The following is a 23247-nucleotide window of genomic DNA, read 5'->3' on the forward strand; positions in this document are numbered from 1 at the left end:
AATCCAACCCTCAAAAACAATTTTATGGCTATAAAACCTGTACTGCAGCTACAGCTGCGACACATAAAAAATAATCAATAAATCAATGCACAAAAATGGGGTAAAATCCACTTCCTAGCAGCATTTAATGATTAAATACAAATACTGGAGCTTTTCAGACATTACAACCGGGCCAGGGGGTAATTTTCCCGAGAAAAGACAGCGATGAACGTCAATGGCAAACATTGCCCCAAAATTGGGTAAAATCCAGCCGAAAACAGCATTTATTGATTAAATACAAATACTGGAGCTTTTTAGACATCAAAACCGGGCCTGGAGTATCATTTCCCCGGGAAAAAGACAGCGATGAACGTCGATTCGTCCATATACGTCCATACGCGAAATGGCAAAAATTGCACTAAAATGGGGTAAAATCCACTTCCTAGCAGCATTTATTGATTAAATACAAATACTGGAGCTTTTCAGATGTTACAACCGGGCCAGGGGGGGTGATTTCCCCGGGAAAAGACAGCGATGGACGTCAATGGCGAAACGGCAAAAATTGCACTAAAATGGGGTAAAATCCACATCCTAGCAGCATTTAGTGATTAAATACAAACACTGGAGCTCTTCAGATATCAGAACCGGGCCCACAATTGAAATATTATTTAGGAATATAGCCATATTTTATTCACAAAAAATCTTTTTTAACTGTACACAATATCCATCCTCCTTTCTTTCTTCCTTCTTCTCTATCGCCATCGAAGCTAATGCTGAAAGTCGAGCCTGTCCTGTCGTATTTCTGGCATAGTCCGTCTTGAAAATGGCTTTAAATCAACACAACAATATATTTGCTTGTGCAGCTCGCTCCAGATACAGTTTGGTAGCTCTGGCTAATCACTAGCCAATCATAGTTGGTGAAAGCGATGCCGTATCCCTACGCCTGTGAGAAGGCAATGACGTATCCCTACACCTGCGACAAGTCATTGTGGTGTTGCCAACTCGAAATCTGATTGGTTAAAGCAACAGTCTTATCGACGCTTGTTTAATGCAGCAGAGCCTGCAGAACTGATTGTGAAGGCCTTGAGGCAGATTTCTGACCCTGGCAACAAATAATGGCTGAAATGTGATTGGTTAAATGCTTCAATAGGAAAACACATCTGGAAGCAGTGCAACCAGGGGGAAAAGCAATGAAAGGAAGCTAACAGACAGTTTGTAATTATTTAATAAGTATTGATGGACAAAATATAATATATGATTCAGATATTTCTTAGGCCAGCAGAGAAGGCCTTGAAGGCCCTGACGGCCCGCCACTGCTAAATACACAAACATGGTAGAGTGGGTGCTTACTCATAAGTGTATCGTTGCGTTCAAGCAGACTGTGCTTTGAATATGAGTGGGCGAGAGAGTGCACAAAAACTACTTTATGTTTGGAAAAGAATGAAAAGGAATTGTTAACTGCATCCATGCATGAACATATGAACATCTTGAATATATGACTAATAATACTCCTGATGTTAAAACCAAAGAAGCTCCTCTAAGTGTCATTAGTGCTAAAAGTGATTGTGATCTAATTGTTTTTTGTTTGGCTCTTTGACATAGCAGTGGGAAAATACTTTCCACCTTCGTTTTACCTTTTTTCCCCCTCTCTTATTATGATAGCAGGCTTGTGGTTATTTACAGGGAAACCTCTACCTAGGAATGCTTTTACTTAAGAAATTATCAGGTTAAAATTCCCCTTGATATGCAAATTACTACACACATTACTCACACTCATTTCTAGGGCCAATTTAGTGTCTAACCAGCCTATCGTGCATGTTTTCGGCATGTGGGAGGAAACTGTAGTAGTACTTGGAGAAAACCCATGCAAGCCCAGGGGGAACATGCAAACTCACAGTGAGGACCCACCTGGGATCGAACCCTCAAGCCCAGAATTGTGAAGCCGATGCTCTAACCACTCGACTGCCGGTTTTACAACAGCCTACAGTAATTGTGTTACTGTTGGTTTCACATTTCTCTACACACAGGGATCCCTACTCAACATTCATTGATCATTATCTCAGCTCAGGATAATTTCATGTGAGCAGGACACTATTCTTAAAGCCTCACACAGAAGAAATTTGACATTTCCTCTAATTACCTGTAATTTATTCATGGCCTTGAGCCTGGACAATTGCGGTAGAATTCTTCCAGAATATTTTAGCACATTCCTCCTGAGCCCTACAGAGTAAACATCTTAATAGAAAGTCCTAAAGGTATCATTTATTTCCCTAAGTGTGCTGATATCTGTTCCGTGTTCACTTGCAATGAACAGCGGCACTGCCATTAAACTAGGAAGAAAAACATTGTTTTTGCACTATTGATCCTCCATATAGCTGATAAAGTTTGGATACTCCTAATTGTTTTTCAGATTCATTCATTCAATTTCAACATTGCTTATCCTGGTCAGGCTGGAGCCAAATCCCAGCACGCTTTGGGGCAAAAGGCAGACTACACCCCAGATTGGTTACGTGTCAGTCTTAGGGCACACAGAGACTGAGAACCATTCTCACAAACAATCGCACATTTTCAAGGTTTTTATAAATAATTTGTTATAGGTCATCAATTTTCCATTGGTGCCATTCTGCCGCTGCATGGCGTCATGCGCCCCAAGAGCTCCAGCCAACAACGGCCCACTCTACTTCCACCATCTTTTGCCAGCTTGTATTTGATTGACCTCTTTTCCTGCAATCCTTCTGGGCTCCAATCCATGTCCACTGTACAGTCGTCCTTTGGTCTTCCTCAGTTCTTTCTTCTGGGTCCCTTGCTGATTTCCTTGGTTTCTTCCAGGTTTGTCTTGTTGAATCTGCGTTGCTACCAGCGCACATTGAATAACCTTCTCACACACTTGGCTTGGAATGCATCCAGAATCTTCTCCTCTCCTTTTGTCAGCTTCCCAGTCTCGTACAAAAGGACTGACATCACCAGGTTTCTGTGCTGGGCGTTTTTGTCTCCTTGCTGAAGTCTCCAGTTGTCCAGAATTTGCTCACTCGCATGTATTGGGCACTGGTGAGGGTTTTCTCTCCGTTTGTTCACCTTTGTTTATCTGTTATTTGTTCTTGGCCTGATACTCCGCGCCTCACTATATTCCTTAAAGTGAAAACTGACAGTTGATATCTCTGAGCTAGCTCTTTTTGCACTTAATTGAGCAATCCATATCTGTTTTAAAGAACACACAACATTGATTCTGATGTTATTTTTATTTGATGGCCCTAACGTAAAATGGCTAACGAGTCACAACGCCCATCCCCATTGCCAACCTTATCGTCTGGGAGATTAATGGCTAACTGAGGTCCCAAGCTCCTCTAAGTATAAATGCTCTCTCACCACGTGTCATTGCCAGACAGTTAACGTTAAAAGGCATTCACTATAAATTGCTGAACAACTAATGTTACGTAAACTAATTTGTAAATTTGTTCGTGTCTCTAATCTGTGTCAATTATTGATAGCTAACATTAATAGCTGGACATTAATGTCACAGCTGACAAAATTTTTAAAGATGAGTTTTTTAAAACAGTTTTCTCAGAAGAGAAAGATGAGGTTGGTGAGGTATCACTAGTTTGTTCCTAATTCATGTTCAACCACATTGTTTTTGAATGTTTTTTGTTTATTATGTATTAAACATTCAATTAATTAAAATTATTTGTTATTTTATAAAAAAATAATTACAGTCGCGAATGCATTGATTCTCACTTTAGAAGCTCTCTACTCTATAATGGGCTCTATAAAAACCTCTATTTTTTTAGTAAGTACAATCTTTTATAATTTATTTATGCCCCCAATTCAAGATTTACCCTGTCTACTGCCTATTCTAGCACCCCGGCCACGGCGTATTTCTGCCCCGGCTGCTAAAAAATATTGCTGTGGAAACATAGTGCACAGACACCCAGTCACAAGCACACAGTCGTACTCTTAACAATTTTCAATTGTTGAGCTTAAAGGATGTGAGTGATATTCAGTTTAATTTTCTGTACAGCTGATTCTCACGAGGATTGTGGGGGGTGCTGGAGTCTATCCCAACAGACTTTGGGCACCGGCCAAGAGACATCCTCATTTGGTGGCCAGGCAATTGCAGGGCACAAGGAGACGGACAAAGATTTTATGTTCACAGTCATAGCTAGGGGCAATTTAGAGTGTTTTACAAGCCTATGCTGCATGTTTTTTTTATGTGGTAACACATCGGACTACTCGGAGTAAACCCACATAAGCCCAGGGAGAACATGCAAACTTCACACAAGAAGGTGCAGACTTGGGATCGAACCCTTGATCTCAGAACTGTGAGGCCAACATGCTAGCCACTCGGCCATGAGTGATAATCTGTACAATATTTGGAGGTATGTAATGTCATAAAGCTTTAAAGATTTTCATAATAGCCTACTTTAAGTACAAATCGGCAGATCTTAGTTCATTTTATAAGAACTAAGCTAGTGAACACCAATACATGTGTACAGGGACTCCATCATGTTGATTACTTGTAGTAAAATCTAACATATTAGATGCCCTATTATTGATTTCTCATTTAAACAAATGAGTTTATGTGCAGCTATGTATGTCGCTTGTGCCCTTGTGTATGCACATTCATGGTTGCATTTTGAGTCATAGTTTTGTGTGGCTATCAAAAATATTTAATGTTATCATCAGGGGTGTAATGGCTACTAACATTTTCTCTAGAACATGCCATGCAAGATAACAAGCGCAAGATTATACTGTTGTTTGATATAAAATCTGACATCTTATCTAGTAGAGAATCCTTTGCTCCTTTGTCAGGCCATCTACAAATGTAGGGTCACAACCGTGTTTACTTCTTAATGGTTAAAGAAGGTCAGATGTTTTTTTCCCTATTTTGGGAATTATAAGAACACAGGATAAGGTGCCCTTGCTGGTCAGTGCATGCACTAAAATACATACAGACCATATATATATATGTAGAACATTATCAAGTAAAATGTATTTCATCAATTCATTTTTTGTTCCGCTTATCCACACAAGGGTCACGGGGTGAGTAGAGCATGTCCCGAAGAACTATGGGCAGTAGGCGGGGAACACCCTGAATTAGTGGCCAGCCAATCGCAGGACACAATGAGAGAAACAACCAACCATGCTCACACTCTATCCTTTGTTGATTTATAGCGATCAATCAGCATATCATGCATATTCTTGGGAAGTGGGAGAAAGCCAGAATACTCAGAGAAAACCCACGCAGAAACAAGGAGAACATGCAAACTTAACATGCAGCCCATACCCAATAGAGATTGAACCCTAGATCTCAGACCTGTGAGGTGGACATGCTAACCACTCCAGCCTTAAATGTATATATAGTATATATACATTTAAGGCTGGAGTGGTTAGCATGTATATAGTATATATTATATACTATAATCAGGAGGGTCCAAACTATTGCACAAAGGACTGCTGGGGGTGCAACATTTCATTCCAACCAAACAAGATGACTCATTTTCACCAATCTGATGTTTTAGAAGTGTAATCATTTGGTTGTATTCAGGTGCATAACAAAACGTAAGATGGCGGCGCGCACTGACGCAGCGGCTTCAAGCTCTCCAGTTCGGTGTCGTTCGTTATCTTACAGTCGCCAGGATTTACTCACTATCCGAAGGATATGCGATACATCCGATTTCTTAACACACTCGCCGGGATCTCCGTGGCTAGCCAGCCCACCAAAAGCTCGTCGAAGGCGGCGAAGGGACAGGAAACAGAAGCGGGGATGCCGGGCGGGCCTTGCTGCTAAGCTGAAACAACAACCACACCGAGCTCCGCTTCCTAGTATCCTTTTGACCAACGCCCGATCCATCACCCACAAAATGGATGAGTTGGAACTTCGTATTGCTACCAACAGCTTTGTTAGAAACTGTAATATTATTATCATCTCAGAAACGTGGCTACACCCGCATATCCCCGACGCGGCGGTATCGCTAGCTAGCCGAACGCTTTTTCGAAACGACCGTTCGAAAGTATTAACAGGCAAAAGCAAGGGAGGAGGACTGTGCATGTATATACATAATGAATGGTGTTGTGACAGTAAAATTATTGACACTCACTGTTCCCTGGATTTAGAGTTATTAGCAATACGATGTAGGCCCTATTATCTACCAAGAGAGCTCAACGTCGTCATAGCAACGGCTATCTATATACCTCCGAATGCTAACGTTAACACGGCACTTAACCTCCTGCTAACGGCTGTTAACAAACAACAGCTTGCCCACCCCGATGGAGTTTTTATTGTCGCTGGTGATTTCAACAAGGCGTGTTTAAAGACTGTTTTACCTAAGTTTATTCAATACGTAAATTGTAATACTAGAGGAGACAAAACTCTTGACCATGTCTATTCTAACATCAAACATGCTTATAAAGCCACTTCCCTCCCTCACCTAGCTGGATCAGATCACCTCTGCCTATCTCTCACCCCCGCTTACACTCCACTCCGGAGGCAAACAACGCCACAAATAAAGACAATAAAAACTTGGCCCGACAACGCACTCTCTCAGCTGCAGGACTGTTTTTCCCGCACCAACTGGGAACTTTTTGTACACGACAACCTCCAGGACTACACGGACTCTGTACTTTCTTACATAAAAAACTGCATCGACAACGTCACTATAGATAAACGAATACGGGTTTTTCCTAACCAAAAACCCTGGATGACAAATGAGACACAGGCACTCATCAAATGCCGTAACTCCGCCTTTAGATCAGGGGACAAGATAAAATATAGCGCTGCCAGAGCTGAGCTGAAAAGAGGCATTAAAAAGGCCAAGGCAGCATATACCAAAAAAATTGAGGAGCACTTCACAGAAAATAACCCAAAGAAGATGTGGCAAGGAATACGACATATTACCAACTACAATAACAATAATATGTCTGTTAATGCAGATGCCTCCTAGCGGAGAAATTGAACCGTTTCTTTGCCCGCTTTGAGACTGACAAATCAGACCCAGTCTCAACACCCCCACCACCACCCTGCAGCAATACACTGACGTTCCGGGAACAGGAAGTGAGACTGGTAATGCGGTCTGTGAACACCAGGAAGGCTGCGGGCCCAGACGGAGTACCTGGGAAGGTGCTCAAAGCCTGTGCTGACCAGCTGGCTGGAGTCTTCACAAATATTTTCAATTGTTCCCTGCAACTATCCATCATTCCATCTTGTCTGAAATCTGCCACCATCATCCCTGTCCCCAAAAAGCCAACCATTGGCAGCATGAATGATTATAGGCCTGTTGCCCTCACGCCTGTGATCATGAAGTGCTTTGAAAAGTTGGTAGCCCGCCATATCAGGAATACAATCTCTCCCTCAATGGACCCTCACCAGTTTGCTTATAGAGCAAACAGGTCCACTGATGATGCTATTGCCATTGCTCTTCATACAGCACTGAGCCACCTGGAACACCCTGGGAACTACGTGAGGATGCTCTTCATTGACTATAGCTCAGCCTTCAATACCATAAAACCGGACATTCTGACTGACAAACTCTCCCACCTTGGACTATCCTCTTCAATCTGCTGCTGGATAAAGGACTTCTTGACCAACCGACCACAGACTGTTAGACTTGGTCCCCACCTCTCTTCCTCCATTACACTAAGCACTGGCTCCCCTCAAGGCTGTGTACTGAGTCCTCTTCTGTACTCCCTGTACACCTACGACTGTACACCCACCCACCAGTCTAACGCCATCATCAAATTCGCTGACGACACCACTGTGGTCGGACTCATCTCAGGAGGGGATGAGTCGGCTTACAGAGATGAGGTCAACAATTTGTCTTCGTGGTGCTCGGTGAACAATCTCACACTGAACACCACGAAAACTAAAGAAATAATCTTGGACTTTCGCAAACACGGCACAGATCTGGCCCCACTCCTCATAAATGGAGTATGTGTAGACAGGGTCCAGTCCTTTAAATTCCTGGGGGTCCACGTCACGGACAAGCTCTCATGGGCTACAAACACCACGGCAGTGGTGAAGAAGGCTCAGACACGACTCCATTTCCTCAGGGTACTTAGGAAGAACAACTTGGGCACCAATCTTCTGAGAACCTTCTATAGAACCACTGTAGAGAGCATCCTGGCGTACGGCATCACAGTGTGGTACGCTGGAAGCACGGCGGCAGACAAAAAGGCCATGCAGAAAGTGATTAACACTGCCCAGAGGATTGTCGGCTGCTCTCTGCCCTCACTTGAAGACATTGCCAGCCCTCGTTACCTCAGCAGAGCCAAGAACATCATAGGGGACCCTTACCACCCTGGTCACAATCTGTTCCAGCTGCTGCCCTCTGGCAGACGCTATAGGTCCCACAAAGCTCGGACAAATAGGCTTAAGGACAGTTTTTTCCCCACATCCATCAGACATCTAAACTCGCGCTAACATAACTCACATTCCCTTCTGCGGTATATGAATAGATGTTTGGTTGGTGATCTGCCTCCTACTAGCTGACTTGAAGTAAGGTAAGTGGAAGACAGTGTGAGGTAATCGAGAGGTAAGCGACCTGTATCCACAACAGCGGAATGACAAATTACAAGTCCGTAACTTACACTTATTTAGGTCTTTTGCCGATTAAACGTAGCTTATGGAGAAGCACCATCAATTTCGTCACACGCAGTTTCTGCGTGTGATGACAAGTAGGCTTTTGTGTTGTGGTAATGACGACATGGCCTATGTCCGATTATTATTATTATTATAGCAGAAACCTCATGGGTTAAATTGTAAGTGCTGGCTTGGGTGGAACAAAACCCCAAAACCATAGCGACTCCTGAGACCGATTTGCAGACGCCTACCCTAAGCCATTAAAAAAAGAAAAAAAGATCTCATATCACATATCATGTATTGTAAGAGGCACACAGTATTTTTCCCAAGAATTCATTTTCACTTGATATGGGAATGTAGCTTGTCCCATTTAGCAAGAGAGTGATGGAGGAAAAGTGCAAATGTTTGCAAGATCTGCAAGAAGGGAGCGTCCCGATATTTAACCCAGTTTTGCAAAGCAAGACTCCGTCACCTGATTTGCTCACTTTGCAGATTGGTTTGCAGACAGCAAGAAAAAAAAAATTCTCCAACTACAGGATTAAATCACACTTGAGTACATTTTAGGAGGCAAAGAGATGAATTATGATGTGTCTAATCTTTACTTTTTTTTTTCTATAGACCTGTTATGGCATTTCTGGACTTGTACTCACATATTCACAAGTTTCTTGTTTTCTTTTCTCCATGTAGTAATTATTTACTGAAAAACCATTTCTATCCATTCTGTTTGTGGTCATTGTTGTTTGTTCTTGCAGACTTGCATGCACTCCATTTGATCCCCTGAGCCCTCTGACACACATTTCAACCGCATAGTTAATAGTGCAATAAATTATTAAGTCCTGAAATGAAATCTTTATCGAATCTGTTGGTAGACAGAGAGCATATAACCTACTTTATGATATCATAAAATATTCATCAGCCATGCTTTGAACAGGTAAACCTACATTACATTCAGTTCTCTTCTACCTCGCTTTACAAAGTCTTGAATCGTTATTTTTGTATGATTTTTCACAGCACAATACAACTCAAAACAGTGCAGTAAAATCAACACAAGCATGTACATTTTGCGTGCTCGGCCTCTTTGGTTTTCTATTTGTGTTTTCTTCCTTTTTTTTCCTATTGCCGATCTTGCGCACCCCGTTTCTGGGGACATTAGCTCATTATCCAGACTGCTTTTGAAAGGCTTTCAGGGAAGACTAATGAGCCAGTGTACCTTATATTGCATACTGCATTTTAATGTTTCATGGTACAAGGAGGATCCATTATATTGAATTTGAATTTATTTTGTCACTAACTACCACATGGGCCACTCAACCTTTTTCCATACTTACTGAATTCTTCTTAAGCTATAATGACACTACAGACTAATTCTGATGTTGTTGTTTTTTTTTGCCCAAATACAAAACAAACCAGACAAACAATGGTGAATATATGAGCCTTAACAATGAAATGTGTTCAAAGTGATCCATATATGTACTGTGTATGGATGGAAGGGGCATGTTACATTTTTTATTCAACTCAAAGCACATGCTTAAAATGAATACAAAGAGGAAATAACAATATAGCTCTGTGACAAAAAAGGTACATAGCGATCAAATCTTCCATCCATCAAGTTAGGACTGAAATAAGAATTATTGTCCTTTGCAATATGAATGTTGTGCCACAAAATATTTTATTGAATAGACATATATACATACTGTAGTTCGACATTTGGTCACAATGACACACTATTGTAATGTACACAAACCAGACTGAGGCTTGAGCTTACCCTTTAAAAAGGGGACAAATGTGGTGAAGCTCATAATGACCATTTGCACTCAATGGCTATTCAGCGTCTTCCTCTTGTGGTGTTATTGAGAAAATGTCACAGTCTAGTGTTTTTAACTCGCAATTGGTATGGACCCACTCCATCCCAACAATACCCCTTCATTGCAGTGCTCTTTTGCTATTTGTGAAATGTATTGATTGAGCATCTTTTTTGGCTGCATTTTGCAATTATACACACTTGTGTGTGAGGACTACTAACACTTTCTGCTCCAATACCTGCAAACCAAAAGGCATCTTCACACAAGTGAGTCGTTAACAGTTGAATAGCCACCAGTGACGTGCCTCATCTTCACTTTAACACACTTTTGAAGCTGACAATTTAAATGCTGAGTCCTTCAAGTTCACAGAAAATAAGGCTCTTATTCTTTGCAACAGTGGGTCACCCTGGCAGTAATTTGGGTGCTTAGTATCTTACTTAAAGAGCCTTTAGCTCTGTTGGTATTGTGTCTCAAGAGCTACATCAAGCCTTATAGTATGCCACTTTAACAGCCTTCACTGAGGCTCCAGAAATCAAGATAACAGCATCATAAGTTAGAATAAATGAGAGGCCAGTGTTGAGGGGTCTAAAAAGAATAATTTATATAGTACAATAATTTATTTTAGTATAATTAACCTTTCAAGTCCTTTTGTGTGGCATAAAAGTTACTTAAATTGTGGATTAGGACCGACAATGCAGACAAGGCATGGTGAAATTGAAGTCTCAGTGCATGATCCTGGACAGCAAAGGGTGACTGAGCGAGGGGTCAGAACTACAGGGAGCTGGGGCAAGGGTACAAGAGATGAGGTGTGCAGAATGATCAGACAGGTGTGGGTTTCAGAAGCCAGGGAGTCCAAAAGCCAGAGCAAAGAAATGAGGTGCATAGACAAACAAGGATGAGGTCCAGGGATGAGAACAAAGGGTCATGATCAGGCAGGCAAACAATAGACAAGAGGAGAATATGAGAAGCCAACCAACTGAAAGCCAAAAGAGATGATCTGGCAACATGGAAGAATTCTGTCTGACTTAGGTAGCTGAGTGAAGATAATTGGTGACTTTAGATGTCTAGTGCAGGAATTGTGATAAGGTTAGGCACACTCATCCCCAGCCCGGGGCTCAGCGACTTGATATATCGCAAACTGCAAATTTTGTTTAAATGTCCTTCTTTTTTTAGTATTACACATGTTTTTGCCCAGCTACTGAATTGCTTAAGCTTTTGTGAGCAATTTGGAATTACGTTCACTGCATAAACTCATGAGATTGTACCATTTGGCCAATACCTTCCTTGATGAGAATTGAACGACAACAGAGGGTGAAACTATCAGCCAAGAAATTATTGGATTCAATTCACTTTCCCATTTCCAGGTAACTGAGCAATAGGGCCTTCAATATCAGTTTTGCACAACGATCATTGTTTTTACGAATTGCATTTTTTTCTGGAGTCTTCTATGATATTGCTGCTCTCTTCCAAGCCGGTCTGCCACCAGCTGGTGCCTGCCTTCTTTTTTCTTGTTCAGACATCCCTGTTTTGCCACCTCTTGTGTTCATTTCTTACTGATCTTTTGCAAAAGGAGCTAGTGATCTGACGAGGTGCTTTGAATAAAGACAAGTAAAGTTAATGACTGATTGATATGCAGGACGTTCATTATACCAGCTACACAACAGTAGCAATCTACATCAATTGGCACGTTAAGCCAGCACTGCAAAGGAGATTTACTGTTACCACAAGGCAAACACTCTTCTTTAAGCTATTTTTTAAAATATAAAAGTTTCACATCTATCAATCTGTTTTTTTCATGTCAAATGCATGTATCATTTTTTAGTCCTTTCACATCTTATCCAAGACAACTAATAGTAATGTTGGAAGAAATATGCATCTTTTGTTACCATTTTTCAATCATTTATGTCCCTGTTTGTTCATTTCTTTTTTTTACAAATACTTCTTTATTTTTTAAATCTTTTTTACTTTAACGTTATGCGTTGTTTGTTTTTAACCAAAGGTCTGCCCAACTGGGTGCCATTCTTGTTTGACTTACGCTTTTAACAAGGCTGAGAATCTGTCCCATAGAGACAGACAAGTCTAGTTTACAACATTCACAACATGTAGGTGGTGTGTTTGCACCCTTTATGTAAGCACGTATGAATATTTAAAGAGCAAAAGTGTCGCTGATGATGATACAAATGTACTATCACCTAAATATTCATTACCTATAAATATTTTATCTTTCGTTTCATGAGAGACGGTGGAGACGAGGGAGAGAGAGTTATGTAGAGACAAAGTAAGGATGGGATTTTCTGAGTACCTTTACCACATTTGTGCAGAACTCAGGCTACAGGCTGGCCATTTTCAGCATTGAAAACGGTGTACTACCTCACAAATTAACTCTCATTTCAATTTTCATTTCATGTCTGCAAACATTAGAATGTAATAATTTGCAAAAGATGAAATTTGTTGTTGGACCATAACCACCAGACCTACCAGGGGGGACTGGGTACACGGAAACGATGAGCCCTTAATGAAAGTGGTCATGACAATGTTTTCTATACTGATTATTTGCTCAGTAGGGGTTGGGCTATCTGCTAAATAAACCTGGGAAAAGTGCTGCTTGCAGCTTGAAAGTCACAGGCTGGCCAGTACTGGTCTAAAAGAATAGAACTCAAAGCCCCCTGCTAAATTGTAATAACTAAAACCAACCAGAAATCAGAATTCCATTTTTTTTATAAACATAATTGATTTCTGGTGGATGAGTGGTTCACAAGTTGGCCTCACAGTTCTGGGATCGAGGGTCCAATCCTAGGTCCACTGTGGGGAGTTTGCATGTTCTCCCCAGGCTTGCATAGGTTTTATCCGGGTACTCCGGTTTCCTCCCACATACCAAAAAACACGCATGTCAGCTGATTGAATACTCTAAATTGCCCGTAGGTATGAGTGTCAGAGTGAATGCTTGTCCGTCTCCTTCTGCCCTGCGATTGGCTGGCCAACAAAACAGGGTGTCCGCCGCCTGGCGCCCGGAGTCAACTGGGATAGGCTCCAGCACCCCCTGCGACCCCTGTGAGGTACAGAAAATGAATGAATAATTGATTTCATTCCTTTTTTCTCTTCTAGTTAATATACGCTACAGAACAACCACCTAGGTGTCTTTAGCTGCCCTTTTCAGGAAGATGACAACCACCCCGTTCAGACACATGCAGACTTCACATTTCTGTACTCCACCACCTATCCAACTGCTAACGGTCATTTCACCACAGGATATTGCACCGCTGAGACCAGTTTAATGGCATGACGCCATGTCCATTCGCTGTTCAAACTCCCCCGCGGCACCGTCTGCCAGCAGCATGGAGCCAAACAAATGAGACTAAGCTTCTCTAGAGCACCAACTAACACAAACAACAACAAACTAAACATAACACACACTGCATTTTGTCACAAAAATAGAGAAAGAAAAATACAGAAAACATTCACTTAACATGCATTGACAAATCAACTCGCAGCACAGAGGGAGAAATATAACAATATTAGCTTGTCTTTACATCTCCATGTCATTAACAAATCTATTGACCCAAGAACACCCGTCAACTGCTTCATGAATTTTATTGGGCAGATTTTGTCAAAGAAAATTCCATCTCTTTATGCATCAGTGGCCTGCCTGATCTTCTCTTCACTTTTTCCAGAGATGGTTATACACACTATGCTTTTTGAATTTTGTGTGTGTGCATGTGCATATGCATATATATATATGCATATATATATATATATATATATATATATATATATATATATATATATATATATATATATATATATATATATATATATATATATACACTCATGTGTTCAATAAAATTAATTTATAACCAATGTCGAGGTTCAGACCTCTATTGATGATCAATACTAGTCTCTTCCTAATGAATGCTTTCTGTTTCCTCTTCTCGGTGATAGAACAATCTCTTGCGTTTAAAAGCAACACGTACTATATTAGCTTGTGTTGAAAAATGCCATGTTGTAATTGTAGGCATAATTTACAGTGCACCTGTTTAAAGGTGAACATTTGTTGCAATATTTCCAACTCAACTTGCAAACACATGAATTATGAAATCATCTACATTTACGTTAAGGCTTTCTTTTTATGATATGGATGTATTTTGTATACTGTACTCCAGGCATGCATGACAAAGCTTCAACAGGAAATTTAAAGACATTTTCAAATTAATAGAGTTTTGACCAAAATAAACTCCTCTGACACTTCCAAAATGCGCATTTATACAGTCATTTAACATTTTAATTTCAATTCTTCCCTAAAGCACCATTATTCTAATGAGCACCATTGAATGGGGATTATGCAAGTCTTTATTCCATCCGCACATTCAACATCCTCTTGAGTCAAATTAATGATTGTGAGCTCCTGGGTTCAACCGCGCTTATTAGTCAGCACGCGTTCCAAGTCAGTCTCCATTAAGCATCCATCAGCTTGCTGTTATCTTGTCATCAATTTGCACAACACATTACAGATTTGATATCAGACACTTGATTGTACTAGTCTTGTCGACATTATGCAGTCAGTCCTCAAAACCCTGTGCAGCTCTTCTTTTTTATGTCTTTCCTCAGATATAATGCAGATGGTCTGTATTCTCCCAGTTGGAGATTTCAAGACATTCAATTCATATGTGGACTGACTGTATTCCTAAAAGAACTGAAAGAACACTTGACTTCTTTATTTTATCCAAGCAGAAAGATGTGGTATGATATGGTCTGTCTCTCTGTGTGCTCTGCATCTAACTGGTGACCAGTTTAGGGTGTGGTAGTGCGCTTTTCCCCCAAGTCAGCTGGGATAGGTTCCAGCACCCTGCAACCCCGTAAAGGTTAAACAGTGGGTAAAATGAATGAAGCAGAAAGATATAATGTTAATCTGTGGGGAGATTTTTCTCAAGAAATGTATTACCTTCAGGTGAAAAAAAATCTACTGAAATTAAAGAAAATTGCAAAGGTAAGCAGCATGGTGGCCGAGTGGCTAGCACTTCTGCCTCACAATTTTGAGATTGTCGGTTCAATCCCACCGGGTGGGTTCCGTCCTTCCTGTGTGGAGTTTCCATGACGTGGGTTTTCTCCGGGTACTCCTATATCCCCAAGACATGCAGTCTACGCTGGTTGTACACACTGGTTGTGTTAGCGTGATTAAATTGCAAGGGTGATTTTTGTGCAAATATGATTACATAGAAGCAGGAAATCTTGATGAACTTGCCTCCTGAATGCTTTTACAAAATTCCAGGAAGGAAGCAGCTTGGTCTGCATTCAAGGCAGCCAATACTTAAAATGTTAATGGCAGAGCTATGTATTGCACCATAACTAATAATTTGATTTTAAATCAAAGTCAATGTAATTTTCAAATGCACAAGCCTCATAGAAGATATGACTCAGTCTTTGCCAAGTGTCCTACTGCTGCACTGTATATAAACCACCAGAAAGGTGTAGAAGACAGCACTTACGCATCTCCCTTTAATTCAGACAGAAACATCTCATTCTTCCTCTCGGCATCATTAGATATAAAAGAGGCTGAGGACACCTGCTTCAAAAATATGATGCACATTTGAACTTTTACTTGAAGTCATAAGCAGAAAGAGTCTGTGATCATCCCCAGAAAGTAAATATATTTAACAGTTTTTGCTTTTATTATAAATAACAAGACTGTGGATGAGTAGTTAGCTCCTCGGCCTCACAGTGGGGGACCTGGGTTTAAATCCAGGTCGGTCCACCTGTATGGAGTTTCCATGTTCTCCCTGCGCTTGCGTGGATTTTCTCCAGGTACTCTGGTTCCTCCCACATTCCAAAGACATGGATGGTAGGCTGATTGGACACTCTAAATTGCCCCTAGGTATGAGTGAGCGTGAGTGGTTGTTTGTCTCATTGTGCCCTGCGATTGGCTGGCCACCAATTCAGGGTGTCCCCCGCCTCTGGCCCGAAGTCAGCTGGGATAGGCTCCAGCACCCCCCGCGACCCTAGTGAGGATAAAGCGGTTCTGAAAATGCGATAAGATGGGAAGACTGTGAATGAGTGTCAACCTTTTTGCCCATTTTTTTTTGTGGGCCAGGCCATTTTGAGATGTCACTAGGGGGCATTATCATACCACACGAGACAAGAGTTGCATTAGTTAAATACCGGCAAATGTTCACCATGGCAACTGCATACTTCTCCACCTAGTCACCTGCTTGTATTTATTTTTATTTTATTGTATTAATTTTATAGCCACATCCCTAGGCGAAAGGTAGGTGACCTAATGACCACACTGCCTTCCGTACATTGTCATTCTTGCTTGAATGTGAAGCTGTCAATTTGTGGGTCTGAAAGTGTACTGTAAAACAGAATTATTTCCGCCATGACTAACACATGTTGCAGAATGGACACTAGTCAGCAATGAGCAGTAAAGTGGTCGGAGGGACAGATGAGCGCCTCAAATTCAGAGGTCAGTGAGCGTCACCTTTTTAATGATGGTCATTTGTAGAGTCCTCACACAAACTACTAACGCAGATAATTATGTAAACTGATCATTTAAAAAAAAGCTGAAATACTGTACCGTTCTGCTACAAACACCCAGAAACACGCTGTTTTCTTCAGAATTGAAGATTGGCTCTGATGGTTCAAACATGCATAGTTGTGAAACGCATTAGCATTAATGCTAGCTAGCGTCGAGAGTGTGATTAACAGATGGCAGGTACACGCCTTCAAAATCCCAGAATTGACAGGACAAACCGTTTCAAAAGCCTTATTTCGTGTTGTCATTATTTTTTTTATTTGTTCAAATTTGTCAGGGTTGTTTACAATACTCTTGACTTTCGCACAATCCAACAATTTAAATTTGACTTTAAAGAAGATGAATACATACGCCCCGCTTATATTCATTCATTTTCTGAAATGCTTTATCCTCACTGGGGTCGCAGGGGGTGCTGGAGCCTATCCCAGCTGACTTCGGGCCAGAGGCCGGGGACACCCTGAATCGGTGGCCAGCTGATCGCAGAGCACAAGCAGGCGGACAACCATTCGCGCTCACACCCTTACCTAGGGGCAATTTAGAGTGTCAAATCAGCCTACCATGCATGTTTTTGGAATGTGGGAGGAAACCGGAAAACCCACGCAGAACATGCAAACTCCACACAGGTAGACCGACCTGGATTTGAACGCAGGTCCCCCGCTGTGAGGCCGATGCACTAACCACTCAGTCGCCAGAAATATATTTTAGTTTATTCAGAATATATTTGTTAATAGGTAAGCAATGGCTGAGAAATCAAACTCACAGTAGGTCAAATACAAAAAAATGTGACAAAGTTATGGACCAAACCTGATATATTTCAGAATTTTTAGCAAATTATTTTTTCCCTTCTCTCTAGATGTGTGTGATGCGCTTCATTCGTATGACCATCCATCCATCCATCCATTCATCCATTTTCCGCTTCCTCATAAGGGTTGTGGGGGTCGCTGGAGTCTATCCCAGGTGACTGCGGGCGAAAAGGCAAACTACACCCTAGACTGGTCGCCGGTCAGCCACAGGGCACTTTGAGAAACAGATAACCACCAGCAAGAATCAGGCCCATGCCAAAGTCAGGTGAGTGAACCACTACACCACCAGGCGGCTTAAATGTGATGCAGAATTTTATCATTATGAGGCACTGTCATGAGCATTCAAATAATGTGTAAGCAAATGTTCTTACAGATCAATCGATCAGTAGTATTTTTATACATTTTAAATGAATGGGAAAAAAATCATATATATGTATGTTCATCCATATACAATATCGAATGTATATGCGTCTAATGAAATGGTGCGTGCTTTGTGTGTCTAAAATACAGAAATAGCACTCGTTACTGACACTGCGGCGTAAAATACGATGCGCCAAATAGTCGTGAAAATACGATATATATATATATATATATATATATATGTATATATATATATATATATATATATATATATATATATATATATATATATATATATATAGATATAGATATAAAGATGATTTGGTAGGCCTTGGGCCTGTGAAAGAAAACACAACAACAAAAAGATAAAAAGATCGAATATACTCAGGTAATAAGAAAAAAACAATTGCACTTTGTATTGACATTTGTATTGTTTTTGACATATATTTTTTCTCAAATCTAGGAAATGAATGTGTGTACCTTTTTTCATGTGCTTAAGGATGTCCATTTATGGAATGGCATCATAGAAAGATAAAAGCACTTCCACTGACACTCCTAGAGTGAAAACTAGGCAATGTTCTACAGTTGCACAAGATCATTATTATTCTGCATCTGCATACAAATGACATAAAAAGCAGAAAGAAAATTACTGAGACTAAACCCGTTTATCCAGAAAAGACAATTACATGCATGGCTTTACAGTGCTCATCAGTCAAATGGATGCTTAAGGAAGTGAAGGAAAACTATTAGTTACCCTAAGAATCAGGACAGTTGCAGACACCATGCTCGCACAGACACTCGGAGTGAAATATTTCCCTGGAGCTTAAGGGTGCATGCCTGCCATAGTATTTAAACGTTGTCACACACACTCACACCCACCTCAACACACGCACGCGCAGGCCTTTGGCATGTGTGTCCTTTGACCTCTTTCACTTCCAAAATAGAGGAACGACCTTGTTGAGACGTGAGGTAGAGTTGCAGTAAGTGACAGACTCTCTCACATACATAAATTGTTTGCTGTTTGTAGAAAAGAAAATTGGATTAAAAAAGTAACTTGGTCAGGAATGTAGGACAACCAAACAGGACTACGGCTCTTATTTTGGGACACTTCTGAGGAAATCTAAATCGGTAGGAAATGCTTGTCATCATTGCTGCTTCCCAAGTAGGAATCTCTGGACAGAATTGTCTTTGTTTGCTTATGGCAGGTCATTCCCTTGTACATTTCGCTGTTTCATATAGCAAAATCATTGTCATTTACTGTATAACTAATCATCTTACCTTTCCACCATACATAATTTGTCGACTAACAGGTAATGCATCCTTGGAAAATATGACACAATATTGGGTGAAGAATAATTGGAGTTTTAATAAATACAATCTGCTTTAGGAGATGTTTAGATCAGCTAGGATTTAAAGTTCCATTTGCATGTGCGATTTACTAATAATTGCTATGAGAGATTTTATGAAATAAAAAGAGGAGGAAACTTAAGTCTCTCCTTAGAGAATTATTTTATTGTCTGGGCTTGTTTTGAGCATGGAAATTAAAAGCACACAGCACATTTAAAGAATTTTTTTTTTAAATTGGGATACCAATAATAAAACCACTAATATATAGTGTGTATATATATATATATATATATATATATATATATATATATATATATATATATATATACACTGTCGTACCTCTACTTACGAAATTAATTGGTTCCAAAACTTTTTTCGTAACTGGAAAATTTTGTAAGTAGAGGTGTACTTTATATGTAAATTCTCTAATTCGTTCCACGGTGCTCACATAACAGTGTCCCAATTTTGTATGGAAGACGTGAGGAAACACAAAAATGAGAGAAAATTATAAGGAAATTATTTATTAATGTCTTAAAATAAAAAAAACATGAAATTGTGCCCCGTGTCACTTAAATATCACCCTCCGTGGCCGTAATAGATGTAATATCCGTGTTTGTCCGCCACATGGCGGCAAGAGTCCGTTCCACCAGGGCCGAAAGCTGTCCACTTTGTAGTACATTTTAGGCGGCTCAGTGTTTAGCGCGTTGCCCTCACAGTGGTGGACCTGGGTTCAAATACAGGTCGGTCGACCTGTGTGGAGTTTGCATGTCCTCTCCGTGCCCACGTGGGTTTTCTCCGGGTATGTCGGTTTCCTCCCACATTCCAAAGACATGCATGGTAAGCTGATTGGACAATCTAAATTGCCCCTAGGTATGAGTCAGAAAATTATATGAGATGAGATGAGATATGATGGGAGGATGTCATGTGAGTGGTGCGAGCTTTCGCAGGCTTTTTTGTCTTTGGCCCAACTTGCATGTTAATTGCGAATTGAAGCATTTTGGGAATAGAGTTGAAAAGGGGTGTGCATACTTTTTGGGGGTTCCCATAACATCCACTTGTTCCAGTAAAATCACACATTTGAGTACATTTTTAGCCATGCTTACAGACAATCATTCCAAATGAGAAACATATCCAGCATGTGTTGCCAGATGACAGACATGCTGTCTACACCTATTTATAAAAAGAAATATAATTGCCTCTTTAAGTGCACAATTACATTGGGGTCTCACTTATTGTACTGTTGACTGAAATGGTTAAAAAATATAAATCTCATCTTTAATACTTTATTTATGTTTTTTATGTGTGGCTGTGAAAGGGTTGTAGAGTACAGCAACAAAATAGAATATGTATGCTACAATGAGGATACATACAGTTAAGTATTGTTATCTACAAGCACCATAAATGCCTTTACAGGCTGGGATGGTGGGGGTCCATACTCAGCCTGGTAATCACTGATGATCTGGGATCCTCTTTGGATGGCAATTCGATATACAGTAAACATCATTCAACCTGCCTTTGCATGAAGAAATATGATCCACATGAAAGGAAATGGTAAGCTTCAGCTTTTCTGATTGCATCTGCGGTGGATATAAAGTGTAAATGCCAGGTTTGTGTGACGTAAATGGAGTGGGAATAGTTTTCAGAAACACCAGCAGAATTCATTTTTGCGCGTTTAAATATATTTTTGGGATGCGATGTAGTTATTGGCATCTAATTAATAGAAAATTGCCAATTCAAACTCAAACTCAAATTCAATTTCCGGCAAAAAAACGTTCTCAAGGCAAGTTGATTGAATTATAACTAGCAGTTGGACCCATTTGAAACCCATCTTTGGAAACAATGAGAATAGTTTGATAGATGAATATCTGATGGAGTAGAGTTAAGTGGCAATGCCATATTTTTTCGCAACGGCTCTTGTCTTGTATGCTTATGTATTAACAATCTTCAGTGACATTGAAAAACACACAAGAATCAAAAGATTCACTTCCAGTTAACTTGTTTGGTCCTGGGTGACCAGGAGAGTGAGAGTAAAAAGTGTATGTTTGTGTGATAGTGTGCTCGTGTGTTTTTGTTGGGGCAATTTATTGGGCTCCTTTGAGGACAGACAGTGCACAGTTGGAATGCTTGTGAAATATTTGCAGTAGTCACTGACAAGAGAATACACCACAGTTAACACAGCAGTTTAAAATAGAGGGGTCACTGTCACAAGATGATTGGGTCATCACTCTGTACCGCACTCTAGAAAAATGCCATATAGTTTTAAATCAAACCTCCTCCTGCCAAGGCATGAAGCCTTAGTGGGTGCATTTCTCTTGCCAATGCTCAGTTAATGTCTCAAACGACGTTCTTGTTGCCACAGCGTCTGGCTTTGTGCCCCTCAGACATGCTGGCTCCGGATGACCGAGAGCAAAGGTGATAACCAGCATACGCGACAACTGTTGGGTGAAGTCAACGCCTCACACAGGGGGCACAAATAACTTTGCACTCTGTCTGAATTTGAGTAGCTAAAGCAATGGACTGTCATGGAGCTTTTTAGAGAGGAGGGCGTTAACCAGTATTAAAAAAAACGTCAATGAATAGTGCGAATGCCTGCTTGAATGTGTTGCCTGCCTTACACACCCTTCAACCATCCCTCATAACGTTGTGTGCGTGGGTGTAAGTAGATACAGTAAACAGTAAGTAGATAGATAATAAAGTGGCTGATATTTCATGCATTCACTGATTGTGCTATGACACAGTTTTGCACTGCACCCAGAAAGATGCCTACTGTGACCACTGTAATATTAAAAAAATGTTGATGAGTTCAGGTGGTCACACCAACGTCAATTTTAAACTGATTTTTTGAGTAAAAAATGTACTGAAAAACTAGCTATGTGATCATTGACGAGCACTTAATAGTGTGGTGCAGTTCTGATGGCCAACACAACATAGCTACATAAACATCAATATACTGTGACTACACCGATAATAGTGATTCGCTTACTCAAAACTAGAGGCTGGAATCCGAGAAATGACCTGTTAAAGGTTGCCAAAGTGCTATAAAATATAACCAAAGAAGAAGCAGATGAAGAAGAACAAGGGTTTATCTCAAGTGGCTTGAATACTACATTCCTTATCCTTCAAAACATTGAAGGTGACTCAGAAGTTGTTCTCATGCCTTTATATGAAGAAGTCTATTAAAGTGCATCAAGGAACCTTTTATGTATCCTCAGCAAAAGTGTTTTACTTGCTTGCTGGTAAACTCAACCAATCGTGATCCTTTCAATCATTTGGATATTGACCACAGTTTAGCCTCCATCCTCTGGCTCCACGCATATTCATTAGGATACTTTTTGAACAGTAGTCTCACTCTTTAAAACCAGTTTTAAACATTTCATTTATTTCTTTTTTGGAACAAATGCTGACTTTGAGACAAAAATTCAGAACACAGTGCCAGCAAGTCCCAGGCAAGCAATGAAAACATCAACTCTGTATACGGTCACCTCCTGCAGATATCTCTGAATCACTGCACTGTTTTGTTTTGCTCCTAAAACCTGTGGAATAAGGAGCTCCACAGGTGGCCTTTTTGAAAATCAAGCCATGTCACTGTAACTGAACTTGTCTCATGGCACCATTTAGGCTGCATCATATGAAAGCTTTTCACTGCTGATAAGAGAAAAGAATTTGGCTGTGACAGCTTGGCTGCTTTGTGCTTACTCGTCCCCTCTGTTAATGCTTGGACGATCGACCACAAGTCCCCAGCAGGCCTCATGAAGCTAAAAGCCGCATCAAAAACGTGTCTTGGCATGTACACAACTTTCTTTTCTCTGCGGCAAGTCAATCTTTTTTTAGATAATGTTGAATATGCTGACAAAATTA

General features: G+C 40.5%; 1 protein-coding gene across 1 annotated transcript in view; it reads left to right on the forward strand.

Annotated features, from left to right (window-relative positions):
• The first annotated feature begins 16523 nt into the window (after positions 1-16523).
• Positions 16524-23247, forward strand: part of LOC144075919 (neural cell adhesion molecule L1-like protein) — a 47806-nt gene continuing 41082 nt past the window's right edge. Inside the window, exons 1-3 of the mRNA XM_077603386.1 lie at positions 16524-16612; positions 16744-16810; positions 17733-17947. The gene's annotated coding sequence lies outside the window, so the exon portion shown is untranslated. The remainder of the gene's footprint in view (positions 16613-16743; positions 16811-17732; positions 17948-23247) is intronic.

The sequence above is a fragment of the Stigmatopora argus genome, chromosome 1 (assembly GCF_051989625.1).
Source record: "Stigmatopora argus isolate UIUO_Sarg chromosome 1, RoL_Sarg_1.0, whole genome shotgun sequence".
NCBI classification, from domain to species: domain Eukaryota; kingdom Metazoa; phylum Chordata; class Actinopteri; order Syngnathiformes; family Syngnathidae; genus Stigmatopora; species Stigmatopora argus.